The sequence below is a fragment of the Macaca thibetana genome, chromosome 1, assembly GCF_024542745.1.
Source record: "Macaca thibetana thibetana isolate TM-01 chromosome 1, ASM2454274v1, whole genome shotgun sequence".
Classification (NCBI taxonomy): domain Eukaryota; kingdom Metazoa; phylum Chordata; class Mammalia; order Primates; family Cercopithecidae; genus Macaca; species Macaca thibetana.
Genome location: NC_065578.1, coordinates 212840662 through 212850118, shown reverse-complemented (window position 1 = coordinate 212850118; position 9457 = coordinate 212840662). Strand labels below are relative to the sequence as shown.

At 40.6% G+C, this 9457-nt stretch overlaps 1 long non-coding RNA gene across 1 annotated transcript; it reads right to left on the bottom strand.

Annotated features, from left to right (window-relative positions):
- Positions 1–797: 797 nt before the first annotated feature.
- Positions 798–8702, bottom strand: LOC126942907 (uncharacterized). The gene is made up of 2 exons (XR_007721633.1): positions 8611–8702; positions 798–4861 (listed from the first exon to the last, which is right to left on the bottom strand). It is a non-coding gene; the product is annotated as an uncharacterized LOC126942907 (long non-coding RNA).
- Positions 8703–9457: the final 755 nt, after the last annotated feature.

The window sequence follows — 9457 nt, the reverse complement described above, 5'->3', positions numbered from 1 at the left end:
AGGCGGAAGGATCAGCTCAGGTGTTAGAGGCTGCAGTGAGATGTGACTGCACCATTGCACTCCAGTCTAGGTGACAGAGAAAGACCCTGTCTCAAAACCAAACAACAACAACAACAACAAAACAACCACATCAGCCTGATTTTCCACACTTCTGCTGTCTAAAGTGTAACTACCTCTCTTTACAGAGACATAATAGCAGCCCTCCAGTGTCTCATTAGATAAATCAACCACGAATTAACAAAGCCAATTGAATTCCACAAATTTTAATTGAGCATCAACGATAGGCAGGGTTTTGTCTTGACGCTTAACATATTTTTGTTTCTTCATTGGTTGGAGCAGATATTCATGTTGTTGTTTTTAATTTGGTGATTTTTGCTCTTTTTCTCTGAAGTTTTATTATCGTCAATAGTATAAATTTAGAAACATTCTGTTCTCTCTTTCTAGATTGTCTACCCTTCCCATATTTTGCCTGTAAATAATAGAAAATTTTACCTCTGTAATTCAAAACATCTAATGACTAAGTAAAATACTTTGTGATGTGGTAAGATAATTGGGTTCTGGGAAAAGTAATGAGCCCCGCGAGGTGATGTCCAGTAGGGGCAGTAACTCAACGCTACCCTCTGAGTAACAACAAGGTCTCACTTTCTAAGGCCGATTTACTCTATCTTAAGATGACCTGGGTGAATCCTGCCCTTCAAAGGGTAATATACTCACTGAAGTAGCCAGTCCTAATTGTAGCTTCACCTATTTGAAAATCTTGAATGGAATAGAAAGAAAGAGAAACAGTGTTAAAATGGTTCTTTTTTTTTTTTTTTGAGACAGAGTCTCGCTCTGTCACCCAGGCTGGAGTGCAGTGCCACAATCTTGGCTCACTGCAAGCTCCACCTCCTGGGTTCATGCCATTCTCCTGCCTCAGCCTCCCAAGTAGCTGGGACTACGGGTGCCCGCCACCACGCCCGGCTAATTTTTTTTTTTGTATTTTTAGTAGAGACGGGGTTTCATCGTGTTAGCCAGGATGGTCTTGATCTCCTAACCTCGTGATCCGCCCGCCTCGGCCTCCCAAAGTTAGAATGTTTTATATTACCTGCTTCCTATGAAAATAGAATCACCTACAATAAGGCATTTGGGATATTACATGCATAGACTTGATAGAGACAATGTATTTGGGGAAAGTGATTACAACCAAGGGAAGGGTAAATCATTTCTTTTGACAGTCCCTATTGATTACCCGGCCCCAAACAGCAGTAACTTCTGGAATTTAGGTACAGTGTCAGAAAAATTAACATAAAGTAAACATACTAACTCTCTATAACCAAACATAAAAGATAAAATTGTAAAAGCTTCCAAAAGCTTATAAAAGGCATGGGAGAATCTCTGAAACATTTATCAAGAAAAGGGCAGGTGTTCCTGAAATTTCCACCCCTCTTACAGTACCTGTCAAAGAACAAGAGCTTAGAACTGAATGTTGAATTTATCAGCACAGCGATATACAAGTATTGTGGTATGTTTAATCAAGGACAAAGAAAATTAAACAGTGAATGTGTGTGCATGTGTGTCCATCTAGTGACTGAAAAAAAACACCATCCCTAAGAGATATGATCATTTATGTTATTAGAAAAGTGGAGTACATAGTAAAGTAGGAAAAATATTCAGGTTACCTCACAACCCACATGAAATATCTTCCAAGACTCTCTTAATCTCTTTGCTTTGTTTCACCAAATAACCCTCTGATTATTTAATCTGTATGGAAAAATCACCTTCTCACTTAGAAGGTACCAGGTAACACATACAAGTACGTTGCTCACTGAAAAGACAGCTTCCATTAAAAATTACAATTGAAATTCTGATTTGTAGATCAGTGTTTGCTCTCAATTTAGCTAGCATTAGTTGTGTGACCTTGAGAAAATCAATTCTCTGTGAAGAAAATCAATTTCTTCTCTTGTACAATTACAACATGAAATTCGGTCAGTATTCCCCCAACTGTCCCTCTCAGAATAAAAGTCTTAGCAAAGTGCCCAGTCTATTAGAATAACTGGACATCCACCTTCAGCAATGTGACTATTCTGTTTCTATATGATATTGTAATGGTAAATACATGTTATTATGTAACTGACGGAACCCATAGAATGTATAACCCAAAGAGTGAACCCTAATGTAAACTATGAAATTTTAGTTAATAATAATGCATCAATCTTGGCTCATTAATTGTAACAAATGTACCACATTAATGCAAAATGTCAGTAATAGTGGGAAGCTAGGGGTGGTGGCAGGTTAAGAAGATAGGCTTATCTTCTTAACTTAAGGCTGGGGGTGTGGTAGCTCACCCCTGTAATCCCAGTACTTTGGAAGGCTGAGGCGGGCGGATCATTTGAGGTCAGGAGTTTGAGACCAGCCTGGCCAACATACTGAAGCCCCACCTCTACTAAAAATACAAAAATTAGCCGGACAGTAGTGGCATGTACCTGTAATCCCAGTTACTCAGGAGGCTGAGGCAGGAGAATCATTTGAGCTTGGGAGGTGGAAGTTGCAGTGAGCGGAGATCGCACCACTACACTCCAGTTGGGGGTGACAGAGTGAGACCCTGTCTCAAAAAAAAAAAAAAAAAAATATATGAGAATTCTGTTCTTTTTGTCCAAACTTTCTGTAAATCTAAAACTGCACATACACACACTATTAATTTTTTTAAAAAGGTGTTCAATGTATAAACGATTTTATGGCCAAGTAATTTTTGGAGATACTTCCTATAGTTTGTGATTCTCTTTGTGATTCATATAGAATACTAGGTATGACTGGGAAATTCTGCAGTAAGAAAAGTATGCTTAATATTATTTATCCTAGCATTTCCTAAACTTATCTGATCATGGACATTTTCCCCCAAGGGAAAATGATTAACATCCTGGGGAACTCGTGTTTCAGAGCATTCTTAAGATTCTTTCCAAATCTGGAAGTCTGGTTTTGTCTGTATTATGAACTTGTTTAGTAGAAATCAGACGTCACCAAATGATCCTATGGAATCAAAATGAGAGCCAGGCTGTGGGCCCCAGTGGCTCCAGAAGAGCACGTTGGTGCCTTGTGAACTGTATTAGTCTGTTTTCGTGCTACTGATAAAGACATACCCGGGACTGGGCAATTTGAAAAAGAAAGAGGTTTAAGGGACTCACAGTTCCACGTGGCTGGGGAGGCCTCAGAATCATGGCAGAGGGCAAAAGACAGTCTCACATGGTGGCAACCAAGAGAAGAGAACTTGCCTGCGGAAACTCCCCTTTATAAAACCATCAGATCTCGTGAGACTTATTCACTAACAGGAGAACAACGCGGGAAAGCCCCACCCCCAGGATTCAATTACCTTTCATCAGGTCCCTTCCACAACACATGGAAATTGTTGGAACTACAATTCATGATGAGATTTGGGTGGCGACACAGCCAAACCATATCATGAGCCCTACCTTTTCAGCGTCTCAGTGCCCAGTTTTACCACCTGTGAGAGCAAATTTCGTAAATGCCTTTAAGAGAACTTAACAGGTCAGCTACTTATTAAAATATGAAAGAGGTTCTATTCATATCTAAGGTAAAGAAATCTAGTAGCAGTCCACGTATCCCACTGGTTTGTTAAAAATTTGAGAGAATTTCTCAATCAAAACCAGTCCTTATGGGGAAGTTGAGAGGTCAAAGCTGGTGCTGCTGTTTGCATGAAAGGTGGGCGGCATGGCTGCGCGTCTTGAGAGCATTTGTAAACACTCATTTACTGACTTGCTGTTGATTGTTCACTGTGTTCATGTAAATAGTGAAGCACCGGCTTAAACTTACGCTAACACATTTTTTCACTTCAATTTTTATTCTGGCTTCAGAGTATGAAGTAATACTCCCTCTGATTCGAGGAAGAGGAGAAGTGATATTCCCCAGTCCTGCCTCTTCCCCCGCCCTCCACAATTTCCCCAAGCTGAAGCCTCCTTTAGAATTATCAGAAGAGTGTAAGTCAAGGCAAAAGTCCCCAGGCGTCCAGAGAAGGCCCTGGCATGACAACAGCGGCTTCTGTTCATTCTGCGCAGGACTTTTTTTTTTTTTTTTTTTTTTTTGAGATGGAGTCTCACTCTGTCTCCCAGGCTGGAATGCAGTGGTGCAATCTCAGCTCATTGCAACCTCCGCCTCCCAGGTTCAAGCGATTCTCCTGCCTCAGCCTCCCGAGTAGCTGGGATTATAGGTGTGTGCCACTGTGCCCAGCTAATTTTCATATTGTTAGTAGAGACAGGATTTCACCATGTTGGCCAGGCTGGTCTCGAATTCCTGGCCTTGGGTGATCCGCCCGCCTTGGCCTTCCAAAGTGCTGGGATTACAGGCGTGAGTCACCGCGCCCGGCCTCCGTGCAGGACTTTTAGGGGACTTCCAGAAGCACCTTATGGCATCCTATTCTTTCAGTCCAGCCACAGGACATAGCCACTTGGCCACTGGCAATGGCCTTCACCAAGTCCATGTTCCCTCTAGCCATTTCCAACCTTCTTGTGCTTGATCTCTTTATCTTTCTAATCCTTTGATTTAGTACTTGGCTTTAGACTCCAGGTTCAGGCTGTTTTTGCTTTGATGATAGGTTTACTCAGGTGTCCATGGTTCTCACTCTCCAGCACTCTCTACTGGCTTCTTGTCCATGCCTGGTCTCTGATTCCAGCCACCATTATCACGGGTAAGAGGCGCTCTTTTCGTTTATCCTCATTCTCAAGTATGCCCACTGGCCAGGGCCTCCAACAAAGAACTAGAAAATATTTGATAGCTGCCTCCTCACCTTTCCCCCAGTCTCCTGCACAATTTCCTGATAGAGAACTTGGGGATCCACTCTGGAGCTTTGCAAATTGGAGCCTGACAAGGGCTGAGAGACAAAAGGACAAACTCACAGTTATCACGTGCCTGTTGCACCAAAAGCTGTGCTTGTTTTCCATTGAATACTTATAACACCGCCATTTCACAAAGGAGATAACTGAAGCTCACAGAAATTGACTTAACTCTTCCATAGCTAGCAAGGGGCAGAACTACAATTTGAACATCACTGTAGTTGATTCCCAAGCCTATTTCTTCCCTCTCTATCTCAGTGCCTCATTAGAACGCTTAATTCTAATATACAGACATGTGGTCCAAAGTATAGAGAAGCAAATATAATTAAACTTACATTTCACGTTATTTTTGTTACCACTTAATAAATGATAATGAATATTGGGCATATTCTTTCCTTTCCTCATTCATTCACTCAACAAATATCTATTGAGTAACTATTAACTATATGTCAGGCATTGTTCTAAGCACTTGGAATACATCAGTGAAAAACGTGGCAGAAATCCCTATGCCTGCAAAGCTCACATTCTAGTGTGTGAGGAATAGAAAATAAGCAATAAACACAATAATAAAAAAGAAAATTGTATAGTATATTGAAAGGTGATAAATGGACTGGAGAGAAGAACTGGAGCAGAGAAGGGTATGGGTTAGGAGGTGATTCTGTTTCTAAACAGAGTGGTGATTGAGAAGATGTCATTTGAACAAAGACTTGGTGGAAGACTTCCCAAGGACATTGGTGTGGAGAGTGAGCCATGTGTGCTAGGGGGAGGGACAGGGAGTAATACAGAGACACTGGCTTGTGAAGGCCATTGAAAGGGCTTTTCCTTTTACTTTACTAAAATAGGGAGCCACTGAGTGTGCTTGAGCAAAAGAGTGATGGATGTAAGTTAAAAGGATTGCTGCACTGAGAACAGACTGAGATTGTCTGAATATCTAATTTATGGTTGCACATTCACTGTATCTCATTAGGTTAAGGTTAGAGAGAATTTAACAAGATCAAGATAATGGCAAAAGTTCATTATGCTGAGATGGGCCACAGAGAAGAGCTGACTGTAAGTGAAGCCTAGAATTAATGTCGTGATGAATGTAGGACCCAAGGAAAAGAACAGTAATTAGGAAAGAAAAGTGTGGCCTCTGACTGGGGAATCTCAATGTATAACCTCAGCCTGTCTTTTAAGTTTGATTTCCTGGATGTACATCTCTCTTTTCTCCAACTTGTGGAAAGATTTCAGCTTAAGAAATGAAATTTTCTCTAAGGTTTCATTTTTAGTTACGCATTTAAATTCCAATATAAGTGACCAAAAAGAATACCACTTTGGGTCCAATTCATATTTTCTAAGCAGATGCCATTAGTTACGTGAAAGTTTTTCAATATCTGCTGATTGATTCTCTTGTAGTCACTGCTTTCCTTCTCTTTTCACTTAACTAGTTTCACTTAAAGAATCTGAGACAAGATGAATAGAATCCCTTTCCAAATAAATCTGAGAATTTTCTCTCTTGTCCTCTTTCGATGGTACCGGTTCCCTTTCCTCCAGCTTAGAATTCAGAGAGTGAAATAAGAGATTTTTCTCTCTTGAATAGCCAGGCGTATTGCTTTGATGCTAGTTTCCCTCTTATTTAAATGATGAATCTTGTTTATATTTATTAAATATAAATGAAAAATACATTTAATGAGCACCCATTATATTTAAATCACCACACTGGGATTGAAGTATGAACATGAGCCAGGGATGGTGACACGCATTATAGTCCCAGCTACCTGTGAGGCTGAGTGAGGCAAGAGGATTGCTTGAGCTCAGGAGTTCAAGACCAGACTGAGCAACAGAGAAAAACCCATCTCAAAAAAAAAAAAAAAAAAAAAAAGAAAGAAAAAGAAAAGAAATAAGAACATTGGCAGGCATACCCTCTGAGCTCAAAGAGCCAAAGCCAGTGGTAACCTCACGCCAGTGGGAACTTTGTCACTGGACTCTAGTTAAAGGCATTTTCTAATTATTTAACCTATAGCATGGTCCTGCAGAGTTAACTGACTATGAAAGGGGCATTAACCACCTCTCCTTGTTGCACTGGTATTAAGGAATAGGTGAAATAAGACTTTGGAAATATGTACATGTCTAGATACATTATTGCTTGGAGTCACCTTTCACTCTTGGTGGCTTTTTGTGGTCATCCTGATCTTGTAAAATCACTACTGGGATTTCAACTTGCAGGACTATCTTACATATCTGAAAGATTTACAAATAAACCCAGTACATACAAATCCATATTTAAGTAATAAGTCAATAACTAATCATTCATTTTCCAAAAGATTCATAAATGAATACTCTGAGACAAGATCTTCTTAAGTATTAAAAAATATGTTTCAATCCTTTAAATATTCATAAAGGACACATGCCTCTTTAGGGAAGAAGGTATAGAAAGAGGTCCAGTTATACCTGGGATATAGTATTAATTCGTATTAGCTCTACAAGGTGAAAAGGTAACAGCGTTGAAATTGAAGATTCTATGAATCCTATGAATATAAAATCCGTATCACAGAGAATGAAGGCAGTGCATTGTATCAAATAGAGGAAGACAAGGAGAAATTCATTGTCATTCCTCAAGGGCACACTGTGAAGAAAAAGGAGCTGTACTTTTCCACTTCCTTCAACAAAGGGGACAGCTTTCAGATGATATTGTATTTTCTTAACGTCTCTCCTATTTTCTGTGATTGCGTTCATTTTTGTGTGTGAAATAGATAAACATACTTGTGGTAAATGTTACTAATACATAATTTTATCTATTTGCATCTATTATCTGTCTTTTTCTGTAGATATCTCTTTGTGTATATATACAGCATAAAAACTCTGTTCAAGATATGTATTTTACCCAAAAATCTATCCATTTCTAATTCTAGCCCACTCTGCAATCTAGTGTTGTAACGCATAAATCACCTCAAAAGTGAAATATTATTATGGATCTCTTCCACTTTTCCATATATCATATTTCAGGGCACTTCAACAAATGAAATGGCAAAGCCGCTGTTGCTGTCCTAGAGACTGTAGGAAATAAACACACCAGGCACGTGCACGCGCACACACATGCACGCACATGCGCGCACACACACACCCCCCTTTGCCTTCTTCAAGTGTATCATCAATTGATGAGACAAAAACTAAATATATGATCTAATCACTTGACATGGCTAGATTCAGATAAAGCTGCTGCTCTGTCTGCAGAACACAGAAGACACGGGGCACAGCAGGTGAGAGCAGGTGCCTGGATGTCTTGGTATTTCCGAGTAGCAATACCCTCAAACCAATTTTATCACTAGTGTCCAGAAGTAGACACTTCCCTTTCTTCTTTTTCATGCTTTTACTTCATCTGGAAGGAAGCAACCCTGCCTAGCTCCTCCTCTGAAAGATACACCAGCAAGTCCAGGTGTCTGCAGGGCTAGGGCCGCTCAGGTGTCTGTGTCTTCAACACACTCGGTTCCAGGGCCCTTGCGACCAACACGACTCAGCCCTGAATAAAGGTATGCCTCCCTGCAGACTTCCAGCCCAGCTTGGACCCCTCAGGGTGTCAGAGGTCACCAAATGCTCACAATGCATCAACTTCATTTATCCAATGAATGTCATACATCATCTTTTAACTGAAGGGAATTGTAGGGGGAAAACAGGAACAAAATATTTAAACCGAGAGAGTGCCTCATTTCCAAAGAGAGCAGCTGTCACAATTTTAGAGGACCTGGTCTCTCAGCCTCCACCAAGGGCACCCCAGGGTGATACAAGGGAAAAATCCCATTGGACTTACCTGTAAGAATCCCATCAACCACCTCAGTCAGTCGTCTCTTTCAGATCCCCAGGCACTACTTAGGTCCTGAAGCTCTGATCTTACTGTGGTGATTTAGTGGCCTGAAGGAGCATTTGGCAGTGATGACACAGGCTTGGCTCTGAGATGAAGCATATGGCTTGGGAGAGCCTGACTCATTGTTTTCTGATAATGTTTACATGTTAAACCATCAACTCAGATCTGAAATATCACATGTTCCTTGGTGGCCTCTGCATGTGACTGACTCAGTGCTGGAGCTGTGGCTCCATACCAAGACAACCAGAAGGACACCTCTGGTTGCCACATTGGAACCACTACGCCACAGCAGTGCCATGGCTACAGGCACCCGGACTTGTACTGTAGTTCTCCTTTTGGTCCTCTGTGGTGCACTTTTACCTCAATAATAGATTAAATGATTCAAGTGATTAAATAATACAAAGGACCAACTTCTGTGTCACTAGATCTAGGTTCAAATCTCAGCTCCACAACTTAGCAAATGTGAGAACCTGAGCAAAGTACCTAGGCTCTGAGCCTCAGTTTACTCATCTGTAAAATGGGGATGATAATATACCCATATCTTATGTTATCGTATCATATATCCATATATTATCATATTCGTATCCCATATCAATATTGTGAGGAATACATTAGATCACGTACCTAAGCTATTCTTCATGGAGGGTGTCATGATTGGAGTGTAAGAAACGACAGCATTATCAGTGGCAAACCTGCATTCAAACACCATTTCTGTGAGCTGGGTTACAGGGGACTGTATTCCGGCAGATTTACTTAGTAGCTGCAGCTGAATGCATTATACCTGAAATAGACT